Consider the following 25257-nt stretch of genomic DNA (forward strand, 5'->3'; position numbering starts at 1 on the left):
GACCCAGCCCCACTGAGCCCAGCTACTCTCTGCAACCCTGGAGTAAACTTCTCTGCCCCCAGCTAGGGAGAAGGCCCAGGAGGCCAGGCCTCACCTTGCTTGCTGGCTCAGGGGATCACAGAGGGACAAGAGATTTAGAGTGTGTGTCTTTCTTTTTTTCTGTTTCATTCAAAATTTCATTTAGTATGAAGCAAGAGGAGCCTTATGTTAACCCTGCCGATCAGACAGAACTTCAGTTACAAAAGAATACATTCTTTTTGCACTTGTAATTGGCTTCCTCTCTACTTTTGTTGGAAAGAGCAGGTCGGTGTCACAGGCTCGGAATGCATTTTTCAATCCACACCAAATGCCCTGCTGTTTGTGTGAGCGGCCTGGAGCCTGGCTGCTCGGGGCTGCATGGCAGGAGGGTTCCGGCAGTAGGGTCAAGATGCCACTGCCCTGGTCCAGCTCAACTCCACTGCCAGGGTTGTCCCGGTCTGGGTCCCTGGGCCTTACAACATCTTGTTCCAGGATATTCACATAGGGGCGCCTTTCTGCATCTCCCCATCATAGGTAGGTGCTCCTCGAAGTCCCCTGCCTGCTGGCCTGGAGACAGCGGCCAGCACCCCACCCCTATTGCATGCCAGTGGAGACGAGCCCTGCCCAGAAGCCCCACAGTTGGCCCTGGCTTGGACACCAGGTTGGGGGACTGGGGCGGGAACTGGCCCATCACTGATGGCCCTGTGTACTGGGTGCAGACGAAGAAGGAGTGGGTGGGGAAGGCGCCTCAGGCAGCCCCTGGGCTCCATGGGTGGCTTGTGCTGTGTGATTTTGAGGCCATTTGCAGCGAGGTCTACCAGCCTGAGCTCTGAGGTGCAGCTGCAGCCAGCCGCAACAGCACCGCTGAGTGTCTTGGGGGCTTTCTTCAGAGGAGACTGTCAGTATCCTCAAGTTCCAGGCGCTCTAGCCCCAGCCCTGCTTCTAGAGGCTTTCTTCCATGGGCTGCCTCTGGTTCTCAATGGCCTGAAAGCTTTGCCAGCTCCCATGAAGTTTGGTGGGAACACAAGGCTGTCATTGACATTTGTGGCTCCAGGACTTGCACACGCGGGTTGCACACGTTGGCCACTGTGCCACATGCAGCGATACCAACTGAGATACGCACATGCATGCCACGCGTGGCTTGGCCTGGTGTTCCGCGCACGCGCGTGTAACTGCTTGGCTTCGTATTGGTCGCTTGGCTTGGTGGTCCTCCTTTAGATTAGCGTTTTCTCCTTTGTCATTCCTTTGCTGGGTTTGACTTTTTCTCTGCTGGGCTTGGCGTTGCCCTGGCTGGGCTGGGTGTTTGGCCTTTCCCCAGGTGGGTGTGGGCTGTCCCCGGGTGGTTGTGGGCTTTTCCCTGGGTGGGCGTGGGCTTTCCCCAGGTGGGTGTAGCCTTTCAAACCCTGCTGTGCTTGGCCTCTCCCCAGCTGGGCTGAGCTCCACTGCTGGGCTTGATGGGTTTTGGCTGGGCTTGATCTTTCTCCTCGAACAGGTTGGAAACCCGGAGTTTCCTGCTTGTTGATGAAACTTGTTGGCAGAGGCAGTTGGCTAGCTACTACCCCGCTCTGCAGGCTGGTAAAAGTTGATGGGGACTGAGGTTTCTCCAAAGCCAGTTGCCTCTGCTATGAAGAAGCCTTTTGGCCTCAGGAGCAAGATGGGTAGGTGGTGCTACCACTACTTCTCCTGCTACAGGGGGAGTGGCAAAAACAACGTGGGCACTTGGGGAGACCACGACGACAGCACCTTCACGGAGCCAAGGTACCACATCTGTCGAGAAGATCTGGGCAAGCTCCACAGAGCTGCCTGGTGGGGTAAAGTCCCCAGAGCCGATCTCATCGTCATGCTCAGGGGCCCTGGTGTGACAAGAGGGACAAGAAGAAGAAGTAACCGGGGCTTGGAGGAGGCCAGATGTGGGGGTATGGGGTGGGGATGTGCCCTCCTGTGGGGTGGGGGGAGGGCTGACTTTCTCGCCTCTGCAGGTCCCGCAGCACCCTGGGTGTGGAAACCTCGGAGAGGTTGAAGTTGGCGCAAAGGCCTCTTCATGAGCAGCAACACAAAAACAAAACTTTAGCTGATTTCCAATCCAATCATAATTTCCCTTATAGAATACTTAATAGACCGTTTTAAAGTGGTTTAACTCACAAAGTCGATGCAGTGGATTATTTTTAATGTACAGATTTAAAAACAATGCTATATACATTATAGAAAGGTGTATAATGAGAAATAAATCCCATAATGTATCAACTTCCGGGCTAAATATTCTTCAAATAAAGTCCAATATGCATTTTATGTCAATTTACCCGTATATAAATAGGTTCTTCACTGAGGATCTTAGAAGAAAACTGAAATGGGAAGATGGTTCATGTCCTTGAATAGGAAGATTCATTTTTCTCAATATGTGAGCTATTTTTGCGTCACTTTTACCTAAGCCAAATAAAAATATCAAAGTTTTGGCTTGGGCGTGGTGGCTCAAGCCTGTATTCCCAGTACTTTGGGAGGCCGGGGCACGTGGACCACTTGAGGTCAGGAGTTCGAGACCAGCCTAACAAGGTGAAACCCTGTCTCTACTAAAAATACAAAAATTAGCCAGGTGTAGTTGCGGGCGCCTGTAATCCCAGCTACTTGGGAGGCTGAGGCAGGAGAATCGCTTGAACCTGGGAGGTGGAGGTTGCAGTGAGCCGAGATGGTGCCACTGTGCTCCAGCCCTGGCGACAGAGCAAGACTCTGTCTCTCAAAAAAAAAAAAAAAAAAAAATCAAAGTTTTAACATTTTTATGCTACACGTGCTGTCTTTTACTATTGTGATAAATTAATGTTTTGTAACAGAATGGAAACAGACTTCCCTTTCTAGATATCAAAATGTACTATTTCTACAAATTGTTTACTAACAGTTGAAAAGAGATAAATGAATAGAACAGAATAGAAAATCCAGAACTACCCAAATATATGTAAGAATTTAGAACTTGGTAATTGTGACATTTTATATTAGTAGAAAAAGATGAATTATTAATAAATTAAATGCCTCTTTGGAGAAAACTAGATGTTTATATCACAAAAATAAGTTTCTGATAGAACATAATTTAAAAGTTTTAAATATAAAAAGATGAGAAAAGTGCCAGAAGAAAACACAAAAGCCTATTTATACAGATATATTTTACCTTGACAAAGACTTCCTAAGAACCTCACAACGAAGCATTCTGAAGTTTGTTTCAGCAAACTAAAAATTAAAACATCCTGTATAGAAGAAAAAATTTAACAAAAGACAACATACTAGCAAAATATTTATTATATATGTATCAGATGAAAAGTGTATTTTCATTTTACGGATAATTCTTTCAAATCAATAAGAAAACAATTTAATAAGCTCAATTTAAAATTGGGAAAATTACTTTTTGGCAGATCTACCAGTGACCTATGCACTTAAAAAAAAGTTAGTGTTCCTGGTGAGAGAAGGAATTTAATGAAATACTGTTTTCTATTTAAGTTAGAAGGGGAATCAAATACTGTTTTCTAGCCACAAAGTTTGTGAGGATGAAGAGCAGTGGTACTTACACAGCTGCTTAAAGTTTAAGTTACTGTGCCTTTTCAAATAGACACTTTGGTGGTAAGAATCACATTTTAAAAATGTGTATGCCTTTTATCCATTAATTCCATTGTGCTGAAATATCTTTAGGAAATTGAAACATCTGTTTTTCTCAGTATTGCTTAAAATAGCAGTGTATTAAGAACTCAACAGATTTTATGAACAAATTTCATCTCACCTACAGGATGGAATAATATGTAACCACTGAGGGTGTCAATAGGTACAGACATACATGACATGCAAAGATGTACTTTGGTATATATCAAGTGAGAATAAAACAGTTTGGTTATACATAGACACAAACAGAATATGCTCTTGTGTTAGGTGAAATTATGATAAAATTTATTTGTGGGCATTTGTATTGTAAGTGAAGTTTTTCCCTTTGTCTTATCTGTGATTTCTGCAATGAACATCTGAAAAGTTCTAATTAAGTTTCATTATGAATGAAATAATCCTTGGGAAGAGGAGGAATATGATACTCGCATAGATAAATTCTCAGTTTCAATTATTTATTTTTATTTCTGTGGCTAGGTATCTTCTGTGAACTTTAGCCTCTTCAGAAGTTGAGGGAATCTTTTTACCTCTGCCTGTAGATTTTATCATGTATATATTTTGTTATGTAAGTTTTTATTATATATAGATTAACATGTGCAAGAAGTATGGATTAATCATTGTAGTTTAGTTATATCTTTATGAAAATTAAAAGAGCAAATATAAATGATCATTACTATTGCAAATGGATTGCTCTACAGGAGTTTTCTTCAAAAATATTGAGCTCCCCAACTGTGTTTATCCATTCTTTAAATCCATTTATTCATCAAACATAAGCCAGATACCTATTATGTGGCAGGCATATCCTACTATTGTGCAGTATCCTTCCATCTTGAAAACTTCATGCTTTCCTGCCCAGCCTGAGCAAAGTGAGAGATTTAAAAGTGGAGTAAGAGGACTTAATCTTAATCAAAGATTTTTCTCCCTCCTTTCAAACAAAAGCATTTCTGAAGGCAGAAAATAGTAAAAGATAACCTTTAACTGCCCTTTTGAAAATTTGTTACAGTCTTCGATAAAGACTGTTTTAGTGCTTTTTTAAAATTTTTAATTTTTTTATTTTTTAGATGGAGTCTCCCTCTGATGCCCAGGCTGGAGTGCAGTGGTGCAATCTCGGCTCACTGCAACCTCCGCCTCCCAGGTTCAAGCAATTCTCCTTCTGCCTCAGCCTCCTGAGTAGCTGGGATTACAGGTGCATGTCACCATGCCCAGCTAATTTTTGTATTTTTAGTAGAGACAGGGTTTCACCATGTTGGTCAGGCTGGTCTCGAACTCCTGACCTTGTGATCTGCGCACCTCCGCCCGCCAAAGTGCTGGGATTACAGACGTGAGTCACCCCACCTGGCCTGTTTTAGTACCTTTAAGAACTAAAATGTGGTACATAAACATCATGGAATACTATGCCGCCATAAAAAATGAATGACAGCATAGCCTTTGCATGGACATGGATTGTATTGGAGGCCATTATCCTTAGCACACTAACACAAGAACAGAAAACCAAATACCACATATTTTCACTTATAGGTGGGAGCTAAATGATGAGAACACACAGACACCTAGAGGGGAGCAACACACACTGGGGCCTATTGGAGGGAGGAGGGTTGGGGGAGGGAAAGAAGGAGAAAATATAACTAATGGGTACTGGGCTTAATACCTGGGTGATGAAATAATCTGTACAGCCAACCCCCTTGGCACACATTTACTTATGTAACAAACCTGTACATCCTGCACATATACCCCTGAGTGTAAAAGTTGAAAAAACTCCACAAATAGTTTCATAAATCCATTAAAAATAGAAAATTTATAATTGTCTTAAATCATAATATTGATTGGAAATATCTGATTTATATACATTCTATAAATCTAGGTATTAAAAGAGAGCCACACCTATTCATTTGAATTCCAAGTTTCCTTTGGCTTAAAGTTGTTTGAAAATTAAAGTAAGAATTAGTTTAGTTTAGACATTTGTTGTTTTTACCTCAGCCCTCTCATTCCATAGTACTTTTAAGAACTAAAATTAATCTAAATGCCAGTCATCTGGTTAGAACTGCCCCAGAACTGTTATACATACCATATTCTACTTAACGTAAGGGATGATGGATTGTATGATGCACCTGTTGTTTCATGTGTCAATAAGAGAATTATTTAAATGCCACCAATTATAGTTACAGTAAATCATGAATTATGAGTGGTATTCCAATGTAAGGAATGTCAAAACATGGAGACAGTAAGCATCTTACAATCATCAAAATACAATGTAACCTGTAATCTTTAAAACATTCCTCAAAGTGTAGATATAATTGTATCATCTCACATAATTCAAATGTTGTCTTTAGTAGTATTAGCAAAAAATATCTAACAATTATTGAGTGGTTATTTGTGTTAGGAATTATTCTATATATTTTGCATAAAGTCTCATTTAAGTATTACAGTGGTTTCCTGTGAGAAAGCTACTATTTTCATTCCCATTTTATTGGTGAGAAATTGAGACACAAGCTAAGCAACGGCTAGGAAGTGACAGAGCTTAAAGCAGGATTCCAGCCCCAGCTGAATGTATTCCAAGGGCTATGCTGTTTCTATTCAAATAGGTTGCTATTTCATTAATACAGTGAGAAATGAGAGGTAATAAATAGTGTGCTTTCTTCACAGGAAAATTAAATGTTCATTTTGAAGGCAGAGGAATAGCATGCTATTCAGTGTTTGCAATTATATGAGTCATTTATATGGCTTTAGATAGTGCACTACAATTTCCTAAAAAGTTCTCTCACTCTCATAGGACTGCTCTACACTTGCCCTGTGCCAAAGGCAATTCAGAAGTGGTAAAAATCCTGCTGGACAGAAAATGTCAACTTCATGTCTTTGACAGCAAAAAGAGGACAGCTCTGATAAAGGTATGCAGTAGTCAACTATATCAGCATGAGATGGATTTGAGAGAATAAGAATGAGTTTATCTCATTTAAATATAAGTAGTGGGTGAAAGCTGTGGAATGTTTTATTTTGAATTACTGGGATTTACAATTTACCTTTTTGTCTAATACTGACAGGCCATACAATGCCAGGAAGAGGAATGTGTGATGCTTTTGCTACAACATGACACTGATCCAAATCTTCCTGATGTGTATGGCAATGCCACCCTGCACTATCCTGTCTACAATGAGGATAAATCAATGGCTGAAAAACTGCTTCTATATGGTGCAGGTATTGACTTTAAAAACAAGGTGTAGATCAACCAGTTTTATTTTTGAAATATTGAAATGTATTTGTTTTAACATTGACCTATGTAAGGGTCAGTTTTCCATATTTGGAAGCTCAAGCATAACCTGAATGAAAATATTTTGAAATGATTTAATTATCTAAGATTTTATTTTAAATATTATTACTTTCAAAGAAGCATTAGAGGGTGCAGCTTTTTGATGAACATTTTTGAAAACGCTGAATTTTTGAAACGTAATACTTTTTTTTTCAAATTTTTCCTCTCAGGTTTTTCTTTTCCCTAATCAATGTAAAATGACAAAATTTGCCCTGGAAATAGGTTTTACATTAAAACTCCAAGAACACTGAAACATGTTACAATGAGTAGAAATCTTGCTGCTGTGGCAGCTTCCTAAAAAAAGTATTAGACATAAAAATAATGTATCTCTCAATGCTAAAGCTTAAGATATTTCTGATTGCTTATAAGGCAGAAATGGAAAGCAAAAAAGAGAACAATCAGAAATATCAAGGCCAATTTGGAAATTAGGTAATGGAGGGAAAAGACCATGAAGAGATTCCATGTGTGTGTTTTTTGTTGTTGTTTTTCATTCATTTTTTCCCTTTGTATGTTTAGACAAGGTTCTCTTGAGTTTTAGAGAATGACAGTTTTCAGTTTGGGGGAGGGAGTTAGTGAGTTGTAAACTGCCTAGAGATCAATTTTAGGAGGACTCTGAGGAACAGATTGGCAATGAATAGGTGATGATGTAGTGGGAAATGCTTGAGCAGAGGGAATAACAAGAATTTCACTGACTTATCCTAGTCTGATAAAAATGGCCGCCTTATGAACCTAAACTCTGCTTTCAAATCTAGACTGTCTTGATGGGAAGGTGGGAGATGGGGAGCTTATAAGTAGCAATTTCAAGTTGGATTTTGAGTTTACTGTACCCTGTTCTACCCCTAAGCAGGAAAATTAAGTGATGTTTTCATCAAGTAATTCTCTCTCCTACTCTTTCCTCTTTTTGGCCAAATCTTCAAATGATAAAGGGAATTGTTCATGTCGGTGAGAGATGAGACTGAAGAAATTGTCTATTGCACTACTTCTCAGCTACAATTGTGCAACACAGTAACCTGAGGAAGACTTTTTAAAAATCTACAAGTCTAGGCTGTCCCCTGAAGATTTTGATAGAGTAAGTCTAATAAAGCCTAGACGTGTATGTTTAAAATTACTTCCTTGAAGCTAGCCATGGTGGTGCATGGCTGTAGTGCCAGCTCCTTGGGAGGCTAAGGTGGGAGGATCGCTTGAGCTTGGGAGTTTGAGTGTAGCCTGGGCAACATAATGAGACCATGTCTCTAACAATAACAGCAACAAATTTCTCAAAATCCAGATACAGTCCTGGTTAAGAACCACTGAATAGATAAGTTTAATATGTAAATTCTCATATCTCAGCAACTTAAGATATCTCTAGAAGAGTCGGAGTGGGATGCATACTAGTTCTTTTAAGTCTTTCCAATAATATTAGTCCAATTTTTTTTTTTTTGAGACAAGGTCTCTGTTTCGCAGGTTGGAGTGCAGTGGTACAGTCACTCTCACTGGAGCCTCAACCTCCCCAAGCTCAGGTGATCCTCCCACCTCAGTTTTTGTATTTTTTTAGTAGAGATGGGGTTTTGCCATGTTTCCCAGGCTGGTCTTTGAACTCCTGGGCTCAAGCAGTTCACCTTCCTCCGCCTCCCAAAGTACTAGGATTGCAGGTGTGAGCCACCATGCCTGGCCTAGTCTGACTTTTATCTCTGGTGGGGACATTAAAATGAATATTATTGGCAGTATCTATCAGCTTACAGCATAATAACTTTTTCTTCCTAACATCAGTTATTCACTGCCATTCAGAGGGTCTTTAGAAATTCGCAATGAATAGTCTTTCAATAAGTTGAGGCTTGCCTTCTCAGGATTTTGCATCTCTTTGTTATTCAAGTGCTTAAGTCAGTGTGTCTTTATTAAAAGCGAGTTCTCTTAATTAGAATTGTGGCAAATTCTAAACTTTTTTGTCAGTTGCAGCTGTATTTTGAACTATCTCAGTATGTCTGTTAAGTTTTTGATGCTTTGGCTTAATCAGGGTGGCAGTTTTAAACACTAAAAACCATGAAGTCATTAAGAATACAGATAGGAATTCTGCTAATGATTTAGTTTCAGCAGTCCTGTGAACTGATTGTCTATTTAGTTAACAATCTGAAAAAATTAGATAGAAATATTTTTAAGTGAATAATTGTAGGAAAAATTCTTGAAATGGGTAGCATGAGTCTTAATAGCAATTTTTGTTGCGTGTTGGAGCTTGATTTTTTTTGGTAAAACATCTGAAAATAAATATTTTACATGCAAATTCTTGCTTTATACACAATGATTTATCTTAGGGTTTGAGGATATAGAGATAAAAGATATAGCCCCTGCCTTCAAGAAACTCATGGTTGAGATGGGAAACAATATTATCATACAATATAGCGTGACAAATGCTGGAATAGAAGCAAGATTCTTTTGTTTAAAGTGAGTTTTTGAGATGAGAAGAGTTAATGCAGTGAGGCAGAGAGGAGTGTTTCCAAGGGAAGGAAGAGTGTGTGGGAAAGCACAGAAGAGTGAGAAGGAAGTGACTACATTTTATTTACTTTATATGAGCTTAAGTTCACAGAATTTTAATAAGGTTTCCAGTTCAGTTGAGAAATATGTAATTTTTAAAATTATGAATTGTTTTGCCATTTTACAGGGTGGCCTCACACCACTTTTACTTGGTGTACATGGACAAAAACAGCAAATGGTGGAATTTCTAATCAAGAAAAAAGCTAATTTAAATGCACTCGATAAGTTTGGAAGGTATAGTTATTTTTTTAACCTGTGTTTTGTTCTAGAGTGATAGCAGTCACTCAAGTCATAAATATTAATAAGATTAACTTATACTCATTGGAATATAGCGAACAGTATCAACACAAATCATCAATTAAGTAGAAAAACAATTATTTGGACTGGGCAACATAAAGAGCAGTTTTAGTAGGATTCATCTTCTCTTATTATATTGACTGATGTTATCTGATATGTGATGGTTTTGCTCATGTGATCTTACGTTAGCTAAAGAGATTTCATATTAGCTGTATGACGTGTGACTTTAACTTTTAGTTTATGACTTAATATTGAATTTCTTAACCCTTTATAGTGCTTTTAACTTGCACTTTTTATATGCTTTTCCACCAAACATGCTATATTAAACATAAATAGAAGTTGGAAGTCATTTGTCTTTGTGATGACTCTGCTTTAAGTTGCTTTCTTTTTTTGAGACGGAGTCTCGCTCTGTTGCTCAGGCTGGAGTGCAGTGGCGCAATCTCAGCTCAATGCAAGCTCCATCTGCTGGGTTTACGCCATTCTCCTGCCTCAGTCTCCCCAGCAGCTGGGACTACGGGCGCATGCCGCCACGCCTGGCTAATTTTTGTATTTTTAGTAGAGACAGGGTTTCACCATGTTAGCCAGGATGGTCTTGATCTCCTGACCTTGTGATTTGCCTGCCTCAGCCTCCCAAAGAGCTGGGATTACAGACATAAGCCACTGTGACTGGCCTTAAGTTGCTTTCTTAAATAATATTAATGTTAGCTTATTCCTACAGGACAATTAATTGCTATTCCCAGGTACTGTGGGTTCATCAACTTTTTTTTCTTTTATTTTCCAGTGTATTTTGATGTTTTATTTTTGATTGGTATGGACAGAGGGAGTGAAGAGTTTTAAGTGGGTACACTTTTCCTTTAAAGAAGGCAAGCCGTAGGTGTGTGATAAAGAGAGAAGAGCAAGGCTTTAGATTCACAAAAGACTGAGTTTAATTCCTAGCTTTTCCACTCGCTAGCTGTGTGATTTTGGGAACTATTATTTATCACCAAATATGTTGTCATATATGAAAAGGAGGATAATAATATATCCTTCAAAGTTAGCTGTGCATATGTAGGAAAGATATATAACATTTAATTCAGTGCCTAGCACATGCTTATTGGTATCATTAACTGAAACTACTGTGACTGCTCTTCTCACCATTACTAATATTACTGCTTTCAGCATGCAGATAGCTCTTATTTGTCTGACCCTCTGGCTGATTTTCTATTATGGTATATCATTCCAGGGAAGCAGGAAAGAAATCTTCACTTAAATTTTTGTCCCCTTCGGATAAGTAGACCTAGCACAGTTTCTTGCCTATCATAGGACTTTAAATTAGTAGTTTCTCCTATTTAGTACCCCACTGGGATAAGAGGTTTCCTTTATGTCCCTTCCTTTTAACCTTGGTGGTATTTTACAAAGACAAACACTTAAGCACCCAAGTTATTTATATCTTTTAGTACATGTAAATGTTTAGTTCTGCATGGACAGGCAAGATATTAAATTGGTAAAGTGTATTGATTAGCTCTTAAAATAACTTTATTAAAGTTCCTAATGGAGAAGTTATCCCTGTCTTTTTAGAACTGTCCTCATACTTGCTGTATGTTGTGGATCAGCAAGTATAGTCAACCTTCTTCTTCAGCAAAATATTGATGTCTTTTTGCAAGATAGATCTGGACAGACTGCAGAAGGTTATGTCATTTCTAGTCATCATAATATGTAAGTGTTTACATTAAAAGACTAGTTAACACTAAATAGAGGTTTAAAATCATTATTAACTGCCTTTTATATATAAGGTAAGATGTCATAATTTGGTTCAGGTAGTTTTAGAGTGGCAATGAGTTAATCCAATGAGGCCCTCATTGGTGTTTTTCTCTAGCAGATATTAGTTGGGCTTATTCTAAACAGCCAGAGAGGTTAAAATAAAGTGACAGAAAGAGATCAGTGTTTGTTTCTTCTTCTTTGCTACCAGATCTGTACCATGAGGCATCTTGACATCCTGTATAGTGCCTTTTCTTAGGCAGTAGAAAGTCACACATTAATCTACCCCAGAGCAGTGGAAACCCATTTGTGGTTGGCCCCTTGAATGATCTGTTTTCCATAATAATGAAAATCTCTCAAGCTACTTGCATCTCTATGTCAAGATTTAAAAATATTTTCAAATTTTACCTCACGGGAAGCCATTGAACAGAATTCTCAGAATCTCAGATAGAGTAGTTGTACGTAAAAGAATCAAGCCTTGTCCATGGCTCATCACTAATCATGTGTAAAAGTATAAAAGGAGGGCTTTGTACTTGCTTTGGCAGCACATATTCTAAAACTGGAACAATACAGAGAAAATTAGCATGGCCTCTGCATAAGGCTACACAAATTTTTGAAGCCTTCCATATTTTGTGCAGTCACTGGATGGTTATTTGACTGTTTGTTGACTAGCTCTAAGGAAACAATGTTAGTCAAAGCAAAACGGGTGTCACCTAGTAGTGAAATTGTGATTTACAGTATGAAAATATTCATAAAATATTCATTCTTATCTCAGAGGTGGTCTCTGAGATAAGAATGGAGCTGAATAACACATGGGATGTTGTGTGCAGAATATATTATTAATATGTATAGAAAATGAGAGAATATCAACTTGCAACTCCTTTATGGAACCTAAAAAACAAGTGTTTTCTCTCCAATGTTAGTTGGACATAAAGCATCATTCTAACAAACATCTGCTGGTTCAGAGCTTGAGTCTGTAGAGAAGAAACCATGGTCCAAGACAGGTCTTGTCCTCCATTGGTTTTCTGCCCTTGATGTTATTGATGAGCTCCATAATAGTAGACAATCACATTATCTACTTCAATGAAATAATATATTTATAAATAAATTTAGTTACAAACTATGAAATAGTTGAGATGCCCTGAATTCTGAAGTATAAGCCCTAAAAGTAGGACAACTAGTAAGCAAAATTAAGACTTAATAGTATTTTCTGAATACCACATTTGCCGGTTAAAACCTGTGAACAAAATACAAATTGGGTTTTATTTGGGATTCCAGGATAATTTCAGCCATAAAGTTTAGGAACAGATTATTCAATTGCTTCACTATTTCTCTGAAACTCCACAAGCTAGAAGAGAGTGGGGGCCAATATTCAACATTCTCAAAGAAAAGAATTTTCAACCCAGAATTTCATATCCAGCTAAACTAAGCTTCATAAGTGAAGGAGAAATAAAATACATTACAGACAAGCAAATGCTGAGAGATTTTGTCACCAACAGGCCAGCCATAAAAGAGCTCCTGAAGGAAGCACTAAACATGCAAAGGAACAACCGGTAGCAGCCACTGCAAAAACATGCCAAATTGTAAAGACTATCGAGGCTAGGAAGTAACTGCATCAACTAATGAGCAAAATAACCAGCTAACATCATAATGACAGGATCAAATTCACACATAACAATACTAACCTTAAATGTAAATGGGCTAAATGCTCCAATTAAAAGGCACAGACTGGCAAATTGGATAAAGAGTCAAGACCCATCAGTGTGCTGTATGCAGGAAACCCATCTCACGTGCAGAGACACACATAGGCTCAAAATAAAGGGATGGAGGAAGATCTACCAAGCAAATGGAAAACAAAAAAAGGCAGGGTTGCAATCCTAGTCTCTAATAAAACAGACTTTAAATCAGCAAAGATCAAAAGAGACAAGGCCATTACATAATGGTAAAGGGATCAATTCAACGAGAAGAACTAACTATCCTAAATATATATGCACCCAATACAGGATCACCCAGATTCATAAAGCAGGTCCTTAGAGACCTACAAAGAGACTTAGACTCCCACACAATAATAATGGGAGAATTTAACACCCCACTGTCAACATTAGACAGATGAACGAGACAGAAAGCTAAAAAGGATATCCAGGAATTGAACTCAGCTCTGCACCAAGTGGACCTAATAGACATCTACAGAACTCTCCACCCCAAATCAACAGAATATACATTCTTTTCAGCACCACACAATACCTATTCCAAAATTGACCACATAGTTGGAAGTAAAGCACTCCTCAGCAAATGTAAAAGAACAGAAATTATAGCAAACTGTCTCTCAGACCACAGTGCAATCAAACTGGAACTCAGGATTAAGAAACTGACTCAAAACTGCTCAACTACATGGAAACTGAACAACCTGCCCCTGAATGACTACTGGGTACATAACAAAATGAAGGCAGAAACAAAGATGTTCTTTGAAACCAATGAGAACAAAGACACAACATACCAGAATCTCTGGGACATATTCAGTGTGTAAAGGGAAATTTATAGCACTAGATGCCCACAAGAGAAAGCAGGAAAGATCTAAAATTGACACCCTAACATCACAACGAAAAGAACTAGAAAAGCAAGAGCAAACACATTCAAAAGCTAGCAGAAGGCAAGAAATAACTAAAATCAGAGCAGAACTGAAAGAAATAGAGACACAAAAAACCTTTCAAAAAATCGATGAATCCAGGAGCTGGTTTTTTGAAAAGATCAACAAAATTGATAGACTGCTAGCAAGAATAATAAAGAAGAAAAGAGAGAAGAATCAAATAGACACAATAAACAATGACAAAGGGGATATCACCACCAATCCCACAGAAATACAAACTACCATCAGAGAATACTATAAACACCGCTATGCAAATAAACTAGAAAATCTAGAAGAAATGGATAAATTCCTCCACACATACACCCTCCCAAGACTAAACCAGGAAGAAGGTGAATCTCTGAATAGACCAATAACAGGCTGTGAAATTGAGGCAATAATTAATAGCTTACCAACCAAAAAAATTCCAGGACCAGATGGATTCACACCTGAATTCTACCAGAAGTACAAGGAGGAGCTGGTATCATTCCTTCTGAAACTATTCCAATCAATAGAAAAAGAGGGAATCCTCCCTAACTCATTTTATGAGACCAGCATCATCCTGATACCAAAGCCTGGTAGAGACACAACAAAAAAAGATAATTTTAGACCAATATCCCTGATGAACATCCATACAGAAATCCTCAATAAAATTCCGGCAAACAGAATCCAGCAGCACAGCAAAAAGCTTATCCACCATGATCAAGTCGCTTCATCCCTGGGATGCAAGGCTGGTTCAACATACACAAATGAATAAACGTAATCCAGCATATAAACAGAACCAAAGACAAAAACCACATGATTATCTCAATAGATGCAGAAAAGGCCTTTGACAAAATTCAACAACCCGTCATGCTAAAAACTCTCAATAAATTAGGTATTGATGGGACGTATCTCAAAATAATAAGAGCTATCTATGACAAACCCACAGCCAATATCATACTGAACGGGCAAAAACTGGAAGCATTCCCTTTGAAAACTGGCACAAGACAGGGGTGCCCTCTCTCACCACTCCTTTTCAACATAGTGTTGGAAGTTCTGGCCAGGGCAATTAGTCAGGAGAAGGAAATAAAGTGTATTCAATTAGGAAAAGAGGAAGTCAGATTGTCCCTGTTTGCAGATGACATGATTGTATATCTAGAAAACCCCATCATCTCAGCCCAAAATCTCCTTAAGCTGATAAGCAACTTCAGCCAAGTCTCAGGATACAAAATCAATGTATAAAAATCACAAGCATTCTTATACACCAATAACAGACAAACAGAGAGCCAAATCATGAGTGAACTCCCATTCACAATTGCTTCAAAGAGAATAAAATACCTAGGAATCCAACTTACAATGGACATGAAGGACCTCTTCAAACACTGCTCAATGAAATAAAAGAGGATACAAAAAATGGAAGAGCATTCCATGCTCATGGGTGGGAAGAATCAATATCGTGAAATTGGCCATACTGCCCAAGGTAATTTATAGATTCAATGCCATCCCCATCAAGCTACCAATGACTTTGTTCACAGAATTGGAAAAAACTACTTTAAAGTTCATATGGAACCAAAAAAGAGCCTGCTTCACCAAGTCAATCCTAAGCCAAAAGAACAAAGCTGGAGGCATCACACTACCTGACTTCAAACTATACTACAAGGCTACAGTAACCGAAACAGCATGGTACTGGTACCAAAACAGAGATATAGGTCAATGGAACAGAACAGAGCCCTCAGAAATTATGCTGCATATCTAAAGTATCTGATCTTTGACAAACCTGAGAAAAACAAGCAATGGGGAAAGGATTCCCTATTTAATAAATGGTGCTGGGAAAACTGGCTAGCCATATGTAGAAAGCTGAAACTGGATCCATTCCTTACACCTTATACAAAAATTAATTCAAGATGGATTAAAGACTTAAATATTAGACCTAAAAGCATAAAAACCCTAGAAGAAAACCTAGACATTACCATTCAGGACATAGGCATGGGCAAGGACTTCATGTCTAAAACACCAAAAGCAATGGCAACAAAAGCCAAAATTGACAAATGGGATCTGATTAAACTAAAGAGCTTCTGCACAGCAAAAGAAACTACCGTCAGAGTGAACAGGCAACCTACAAAGTGGGAGAAAATTTTTGCAACCTACTCATGTGACAGAGGGCTAATATCCAGAATCTACAATGAACTCAAACAAATTTACAAGAAAAAAACAAACAACCCCATCAAAAAGTGGGCGAAGGACATGAACAGACATTTCTCAAAAGAAGACATTTATGCAGCCAAAAGACACATGAAAAAATGCTCATCATCACTGGCCATCAGAGAAATGCAAATCAAAACTACAATGAGATACCATTTCACACCAGTTAGAATGGCAATCGTTAAAAAGTCAGGAAACAACAGGTGTTGGAGAGGATGTGGAGAAATAGGAACACTTTTACACTGTTGATGGGACTGTAAACTAGTTCAACCATTGTGGAAGTCAGTGTGGCGATTACTCAGGGATCTAGAACTAGAAATACCATTTGACCCAGCCATCCCATTACTGGGTATATACCCAAAGGATTTTAAATCATGCTGCTATAAAGACACATGCACACCTATGTTTATTGCAGCACTATTCACGATAGCAAAGACTTGGAACCAACCCAAATGTCCAACAATGATAGACTGGATTAAGAAAATGTGGCACATATACACCATGGAATACTATGCAGCCATAAAAAATGATGAGTTCATGTCCTTTGTAGGGACATGGATGAAATTGGAAATCATCATTCTCAGTAAACTATCACAAGAACAAAAAACGAAACACAGCATATTCTCACTCATAGGTGGGAATTGAACAATGAGAACCTATGGACACAGGAAGGGGAACATCACACTCTGGGGACTGTTGTGGGGTGGGGGGCGGGAGGAGGGATAGCATTAGGAGATATACCTAATGCTAAATGACGAGTTACTGGGTGCAGCACACCAGCATGGCATATGTATACATGTGTAACTAACCTGCACATTGTGCACATGTACCCTAAAACTTAAAGTATAAGAATAATAAAATTAAAAAAAAAGAATGCTTGTGATTTTTGCACATTGATTTTGTATCCTGAGATTTTGCTGAAGTTGCTTATCAGCTTAAGGAGATTTTGGGCTGGAACGATGGGGTTTTCTAGACATAAGAATCATGTCATCTGCAAACAGGGACAATTTGACTTCCTCTTCCTAATTGAATGCCCTTAATTTCTTTCTCCTGCACTTTCTATTATGTCAAGCTAATGCAATTTAATTTACTGAGTCACAGTGCACTCGATTTATGAGTATTTCACCTTTTTTTCTCTTTAATTAGAAGCTTATTGAGAAGTTTGTGGAATATATGCATAAGTGTATTGGATAATTAAAGTTTTGATATTCTGATATTTTTGGAAATACTTGAAGAATTTAACATTTGGTAAGTATTTTTCATGTGAGTATTAAAATAGTAATTTTACTTATTATATTTTTATACATAGAATTTTTCAATTACTTTCTGACTACAAAGACAAACAGATATGAAAAAGCAGTTATCTCAACAGCAATCCAGGTAAGACTTCTGACAGTGAATTACTTTAGGTCAGTAGTTCCCACCCTTTTTGGCACCAGGGACCGGTTTTGTGGAAGACAATTTTTCCATGGACTGGAGGAAGGAGGGGATGGTCTTGGGATGATTCCAGCACGTTACATTTATTGTGCTACTGTATATTATTATATTGTAATATGTGATAAAATAATGATACAACTCTCCATAATGTAGAATTAGTGAGATCCCTGAACTTGTTTTCCTGTCACTGGATGGTCTCATCTTGAGGCAATGGGAGAAAGTGACAGATCATCAGACATTGGATTCTCATAAGAAGCACACAACCTAGATCCCTAGCATGTGCAGTTTACAGCAGGGTTCATGCTCCAATGAGTATCTAATTCTACCACTGATCTGACAGGAGGTGGAGCTCAAGTGGGAATAGGAGAAATGGGGTGTGGCTGTACATACAGATAAAGCTTTGCTGGCTTACCTGCCACTCACCTCTTGCTCTGTGGCCTGGTTCCTAACAGGCCATGGGCTGACACCAGTCTGTGGCCCAGGAGTTGTGGACCCCTGCTCTAGGTGGTCCTACCATAGATAAGAAAGTAAAAGTAAGGAAGTTTTTATCACAAAAATAAAACAGTTTGAAAAATCACTGTGTATAAATTGCATGTATATATTTAAATTTTTTTTGAGAGTAGGTTCGATCTCAGAATTATTTAAAAATTTCATTTTAGGTGATTTATAATTTCAAATATGTGAAAAATTTAATTATGTTCTCTAAAATCTTATATAATATTTTTATATAAATAAGAAAAACACAAGTTAGTATATGGTATATCTTTTTTACGTTCATATGATAACAAATTGGACTTGTTATAAAATTGAATCTTCTATGTAATTTTTTAAATAAATGGTTTGCTTTGAGCAAATGAATGTTAATTACAGTTGACCCTTGAACAGTGTAGGACTTAGGGGTACCAATCCTCCATGCAGCCAAAAATCTATGTATAACTTTTGACTTCCCTCACAACTTACCTACTAATAGCCTACTGTTGACCAGAAGCCTTATTGGTAACACAGTCAGTTAAGATGATATTTGGTGTGTTATAAGTATTATATATTGTATTTGTACAATCAAGCGGAGAAAAGAAACTGTCAGGAAGAAAAAATATATTTAATATCAAGTGGAAGTGGATCATCATAAATGTCTTCATCCTTAATCTTCAAGTTGAATAGGCTGAAGAGGAGAAAGAGGGAGGTTGGGCTTGTTGTCTGAGGTGACAGAGGTAGAAGAAAATCTGCATATGAGTAGTAGATCCCTGCAGTTCAAGCCTGTGTTGGTCAAAGGTCAGCTATATTACACTGTGGTTTGTGTCACTAAAAAAGTAACTATCTTTAAAAGTGGTAACTCAGCAATACCTTTCTAATACCATAAGCAAATGAGAATGAGAACTGCAAGACTTAGTCAGTGTGCAGCAACACCAATGGGAAATTATTTTTTTAAAGATACCTACAGAGTGCAGACATCAGGAAAGCACTTCCTTGTTGAGAAGCACAGGTCATGTTACATATCGTTATACCAACAAGGTCTCACTGTTATTGACTTCATTCCTCCTAATTTGAAATTGAAAGAGATGTATTTACTTTGTTGGAAGAAGATGTATTCTTCTACCTGCTGGTTAACTGTCATGATAACAGTAATTTTCTTAGAACAAGATGCTCTGCTACCATTGGCCAAAAGATTATCATAATATTCAAGTTGCTCAACTCTAGGCTCAGCAGATTATAATAAAAGTACAAAAATGTTTCACAACAACAAAATATGCTAGTATGCTACCTGGATGTGGACACCTAATGTAGGAGTTCGAGACCAACCTGGGCAAAAGAGCGAGACCCTGTTTCAGTGTATTTTGTATTCAGTGTGCGAAAATTTTGTTTAGAAATTTTTAAATGACTATTTTTAGTGCAGTTTCAGGTTCACAGCAAAATTGAGAGTAAGGTACAGAAATATTCATGTGCTCCCTCTCCTCAGACATATGCATAGCCTCTGCCATTACCAGTATCCCTCACCAGAGTGGTACAGCTGATACGATTGATGAACCAGAAATGACATGTCAAAATCATCCAAAGTATACAGTTTATATTAGTCTTCACTCTTGGTGTTTTACATTCTGTGGGTTTGGACAAAGGTATAAGGACTTGTATTTGTCATTATAGTATTTCACAAAGTATTTTCACTGCTCTAAAATTTCTTTGTGTTTCACCTATCTGCCCTTTCCTGTCCTCCTGTGCCCTTCCAAACCTTGGGCAACCACAGATCTATTTACTGTATCCACAGTTTTGCCTCTTCTAGAATGTCATATAGTTGAAATCATATAGTACGTAGCCTTCAGAGTGGTGTCTTTCACTTGGTAATATGCACTTTACAGTTCCTTTATGTCTTCTTGTGACTTGATAGCTCATTTCTGTTTAGCACTGAATAGCTCATTGTGTGACTGTACCAGAGGTTGTTCATTCACCTATTGCAGGATATCTTGGTGTCTTCAGAAATTGATTAAATTTTTACATCAACATTCATGAGGGAGTTTTCTTTTTTGTTATATTATTGTTTGGTTCAGGGTAATGCTAGCATTATAGAATGAGTTGTGTTGTATTTTTGGGGGGAGAGTTTATGTAAAATTGTATTACATTTTCCTAAAATGCTTGATAGAATTCACCAGCATAGCTATCTGGGCCTGGGGTTTTCTTGGTAGGAAGGTTTTACCTACAACTTTATTTTCTTTTGTAGATATAGGGTGATTCAAGTTATCCATTTCTTCTTGATTGAGCTTTGGCAATTTTTATTTTCCAAGGAATGTGTCCATTTAATCTAAGTTGTCATGTTTAGTTACATAAAGCTCACACTATTATCTTGCTATTCTTTTAGTATCTGTAGAATCTATAAAAATGTCACATTACTTATTTCTGAAATTGGTAATTTGTATGTTTTCTTCTTTATGATCAGGATGGCTACATCAAAGTTGATCACTTTCATTAACCACCTCAAAATGTTCAGTTTTACTGATTTTCTTTATGGTTTTTCTGTTTTATTGGTTTCATCTTTGATATCATTGTCTGTTTTGCCTCCTGTCACAAAATACTGTAGACTGGGTAGCTTATAAACAACAGAAACTGATTTTTTTTTTGAGATGGAGTCTTGCTGTGTCCACCAGGATGGAGTGCAGTGGTGCGATCTCAGCTCACTGCAACCTTCGCCTCCTGGGTTCAAGCAAATCTCCTGCCTCAGCCTCCTGAGTAGCTGGGACTACTGGTGCCTGCCACCACAGCTGGCTAATTTTTGTATTTTTGTAGGGATGGGGTTTCACCATGTTGGCCAGGATGGGCTCCATCTCTTGACCTCAGGTGATCCGTCTGCCTTGGCCTTCCAAAGTGCTGGGATTACAGGCATGAGCCACTGCACCTGGCCAGAAACTGATTTCTTACATTCCTGGAGGCTTCAAAGTCCAAGATCAAGGTGATGGCAGATTTGGTGTCTGGAGAGGGACCAATTCCTGGTTCCTAGGTCCCTTTTTTCCCCCTGTGTGCTTCATATGGCAGAAGGGGTGAATGAGCTCTCTGGGGTCTCTTATATAAGGGCACTGATCTCATTCATGAGGGCTTGAATTCCAAGAGCTAATTGCCTCCACAAAGCTGCAATTTCTAATAACATCACCTCTGTGATTAAGTTTCAGCATATGAGTTTTGGGGGAACACAAATGTTCACATCATAGCAAATGATTATTATTTTCTCTTCTTCCTTTGGGTTTAATTTGCTCCCTTTTTTGTTGTTTCTTCTATTTTACTTTCTTAAGATAGAAGTCAAGGCTGTTGATTTGAGTGTCTTCTAATGTAGACATTCAGTGCTTTTTATTTAAGTATTGTTGAGGCTACATTCCACAAATTCTGACAAGTAGTATTTTCATTTTCATTCAGCTCAAAATAGTTTCTGATTTCTCTTTGCATCACCTCTTCAACCTAGGATCATTTAGATGTGAGTTACTTTGTTTTAAATTTTTGAGTATTTTGATGAGATATTTTGTTAGGGATTTCTAATTTGATTCCTTTATGGTCAGTGCATACTTTGTATGACTTAAATCCTTTTGACTTAATTCTTTTATGAAGATTTATTGTATGGCCTAGAATATGGTCTGTTTCGCTAAGTATTCCAAGGGTACTTGAGAAGCATAGTGTTCTTCAAGTCTACTCTCATCTTGCTGATTTTCTGCCTCCTTGTTCTAGCATGTATTGAGTAAGCGATATTGAAATCTCACGCTATACCTGTGAATTTGTCAATTTCTTCTGTTTGTGCCTCATGTATTTTGAAGCTGTTATGCTACTAGGTACATAAGCATTCAAGATTATGTGTTCTTTATTAATTTAACTTTTTTTCATTATGAAATGATTTTGTTGATAGCTAGTAATATTTTTTGCTGTGAAATCTGCTTTGGTATTAATATAGCTATTCCTGTTCAGCTTTCTTTTGTCGACTGTTTGCACAGGATATATTTTTTCATCCTTTTAGCCAATTCACATCTTTACATTTAAAGTGTGTTTCTTATAGGTAGCATGGAGTAGGATCTTGCTTTTTTATACAGTTTGACAATCTGCCTTTTAATTTGGGTTTTTAGACTGGTTTCATTTATAATGTAATTATTTATATATTAATAGTTAAGTTTATCAGTCATTATACTTTTTGATTTTCATTAGTCCCAGCTGTTCTTTGCTTTTTCTTCTTTCTCTGCTTTCTTTTCAGTTAGTTCTGTAATTTTTATGAATTTAGTTTTCTCTCTCTTCTTTTTGGCTTATTGGCTATAACTCTTTTATTGCTATCTTAGTGATTGCATTTCAATTTGTAATATATGATTTTAACTTACTGCAGTCCACCTTTGGCAATATTATACCATATCATAAATGGCATAAGAAAATTAGAATAGTATACTTTGATTTTTCTCTCGCTGAGCCAGATCCTTCCTGGATTTGTGTGAATATAGTTTTCATTGAGTTTAGAAAGTTTCCAGCTGTTTTCTCTTTATGTTTTGTCTTTCTCTCTCCCTTTTTGGAGACTTACATAATTATTGCTTAAAGTTTTCTCAGAGTTCTGTGATGTCTCAAATTTATGAATTTTCTCTTTCGTGATGTCTAGTCTTTATTCGCTTCCACCCAGTGCTGTTTTTCAGTCCTGACTATTTTTTTCTTTTTTTCAACACTAAGTCTTGCTCTGTCATCCAGGCTGGAGTGCAGTGGCTCGATCACCATTCACTGCAACCCCCAGCTTCCAGGTTCAAGTGATTCTCCTGCCTCAGCTTCCAAAATACCTGGGATTACAGGTGCAAACCATTACACCCAGCTTATTTTTTTGTATTTATAGTGAAGACAGGTTTTTGCCATGTTGGCCAGGCTGGTCTTGAACTCCCGACCTCAATTATCCACCCACCTTAACCTCCCAAAGTGCTGGGATTACAGATGTGAGCCACTGTGCCTGGCCCAGCCCTGACATTTTAATTTGAATTCCTACAAGTGCTGTTTGCTTTCAGAAAATATCTTCCATGCTTCTACTTGAGATTTATTTGGGGACACAGGTGACTTACTTATAAACAACTTGATCTTTCTGGTCTTGCTTCATGATTTGATCAAACTTTCCACTCCTGAGGCAAGGTATTTTTGATAAGTCTATTCATTGCCCTGTGAAGTCTGAGTTTTTCCAGTATAGCTCACAGGAATGGACACTTCCTGGCACATTGTGAGCAACAGGCACTGTTTTTTCTAATTTTTTTAATGATTTTCCCCCGGTCTCAGGTAGATTTCTAGCACACATGTACTGTTCATTACTCTGCTAAATAAATACCCAAAAGGGTATTTTTGCAGGTCCTCAATGTTCTTTTCCTGTACTGCTTTCTCCTTTCTAGTATTCTGTTTTGTAATTTTTGTCTGTTTTGGTTTTTTGAGACTCTCAGCTTCATTGTTCCAAGTCAGGGAATCTGGTGGACTCATCAGTTTTTTTCTTACTGTGTCATATCCTGGAAACTTTGTCAAGTCAGGGAGCTGGGGTGTTTGTAAGGCTTATTCATTTGTTTCCTGTTTTACATGGATCGTGGTCTTCATTACCTGAAGTTCAAGTTCTTGACAATTACTGCAGTATGTATTTTGTCTTTTTGTTTTTGGTTGTTTTAGGTAAGAAGGTAAATCAGTATCTGCTGCTCCATCGTGGCCAGAAGCAGACTGCAGCAGAGCTTCAGCCCATGCCGTAGACTGGCTAGAATGCCTTTCTATGCTCTTTACTTAACTGCTTCCTTCTCACCCTTCATTTCTCAGTGTAGCCATCTCTTCCTCAGGGAGATCTTTCTGATCCCAGTATAGATCAAATTCTATGTGATCATAGAACTGTTTTCTTGCAGCGTCTATCTGAATTTGTAATTTTCACATTTATTATATTTGTTCTTCACTACACTTAAAGCTAAACAAGAGAAGAGGCATTGTCTGTTTTATCTGCAGAGCTCAGTAGATGGTCTTCCACATGGTAGAAACTCAGTGCATATTTGTTTGGTGTATGGATGGGTAAAAGTTAAAATATACAGGCCTTTATATCCAAAAAGTACTCATGTATTTTATTTCCACCTTGTTTTCCCCCAATGCAGATTCTGTTAGCCTATCAAAAATCCAGGATGCTGTTCTTTCCAAAGAACTCTTACTAGAACTTAAAAATATCACTGTGAACAACTTACAGTAGAAGTTAAACAAATGGAAAATATGGTTCATGTACTACAAAAGGAGCTATATGAAGCAAAAGAAACACAGCTACAGATCGAGCATAAAAAGGTGAATGGGAAGAAGAATGCTGCAATTTGAGGTATGACATTCTAGTTGAAAGAAATATTTTTACTAAAGATATATGTAAGAATTGTTATTGCTAACATTCTGAGGATTAACGGGTAAAAACATCTTGCTCTTGTGAAATATTAAATTCTTGGAAATAATATAAGAAATTCTTAACAGTGAATTTTTCTACAAATAATTAATGGCATATTAATTCATGATTTTAATGGCTGCATAGAAGTCTGCTCTATAGAAACCTCATTATTTAACAAACTGAATTTGGGGTTTTAAATTATTTTGTATTAGAATTAATGCTGCAAGAAACACCTTTTATTGTTACTATTGTTATTATTGTCAGACATAGGGTTTTGCTCTGTCACTGAGGCTGGAGTGCAGTGTTGCAATCATAACTCACTGCAACTATGAACTTTTGGCCTAAAGGGATCCTCTCGCTTCAATTTCCTAAGTGGCAAGGACTATAGGCACACACCCCCATGCCTGGCTAACTGTTTAAATTTTTCATGGAGACACGGTCTCACTCTGTTGCCCAGGATAATCTCCAACTCCTGGACTCAAACAGTCCTCCTGCCTTGGCCTCCTAAAGCATTGGGATTACAGGTGTGAGCCCTCTTACCCAGCCCAGAACATCTTCTATATAAATCGTTTTCTACATTTCTAATTATTTATTTTCAAGAAAGTCTTCAATATATAATTTTTTAATTAAAATATAGAAAAA

The 25257-nt window shown here is 37.9% G+C and overlaps 1 non-coding gene and 1 pseudogene across 1 annotated transcript; both read left to right on the forward strand.

The window, feature by feature from the left end:
* The first annotated feature begins 1603 nt into the window (after nucleotides 1–1603).
* LOC129060832 (POTE ankyrin domain family member A-like) overlaps nucleotides 1604–25257 on the forward strand; it is a 48668-nt pseudogene continuing 25014 nt past the window's right edge.
* LOC112134748 (U6 spliceosomal RNA) lies at nucleotides 12030–12133 on the forward strand. Its single transcript, XR_002916110.1, has one exon. It is a non-coding gene; the product is annotated as a U6 spliceosomal RNA (small nuclear RNA).

The sequence above is a fragment of the Pongo abelii genome, chromosome 7, assembly GCF_028885655.2.
Source record: "Pongo abelii isolate AG06213 chromosome 7, NHGRI_mPonAbe1-v2.0_pri, whole genome shotgun sequence".
Lineage (NCBI taxonomy): Eukaryota > Metazoa > Chordata > Mammalia > Primates > Hominidae > Pongo > Pongo abelii.